This window comes from Otolemur garnettii, unplaced genomic scaffold, assembly GCF_000181295.1.
Source record: "Otolemur garnettii isolate 467f Iridium unplaced genomic scaffold, OtoGar3 scaffold00016, whole genome shotgun sequence".
NCBI classification, from domain to species: Eukaryota; Metazoa; Chordata; class Mammalia; order Primates; family Galagidae; genus Otolemur; species Otolemur garnettii.
In genome coordinates this window covers 1439205-1439815 of record NW_003852411.1, presented here as the reverse complement: position 1 = coordinate 1439815, position 611 = coordinate 1439205, and positions in this window count along the sequence as shown.

The following is a 611-nucleotide window of genomic DNA, read 5'->3' as shown; positions in this document are numbered from 1 at the left end:
TACTGCAAGTGAACGGAGACAATTTCTTTTTTGGTTTATTTTTTTATCTCTAGAAGCTAGAATGATTTCACATTCATGGGTAATAGTTAATAAACATTTCTAAAAATAGTACATAAATTCTGAGGTTGTGATTTTTATCATTTTAAACTATTTATGCGTCAGATTCAAATGTTTTCCATGTAGTATGCATCTATAGCAAGAATGGAAAGTAAGGATGATGATGCATGGAAAATGATGACATTAATATTGTAACAAGTCTGCAGTGGTGCCTTCAACAATTATTACTATTTTTATTAGCTTTTCTTTCCTTATTACAATCTTAGGTTTTTTGTTTTTAACTTCAGGTTAATGTGAAGGTACACACAACCAGGTCACAATATTTCAATTTATTCAGTAGAATCCCTCTTGTAGGTAGTTGTGTCCCACACCCAAAAGGTGTGCCATATATCCCTACATTGTGCCCCTTTTGTCTCCTCTTTAATTCTACCTCCCCACCCCCAACTTGAATTGAATTTTTCTCTTATGTGGACATGAACTAGATCACCTGCTGGCTTCATATTAGTATTGAGTACATTGGATATTTGCTTTTCCATTCTTGAGATAGTTTACTA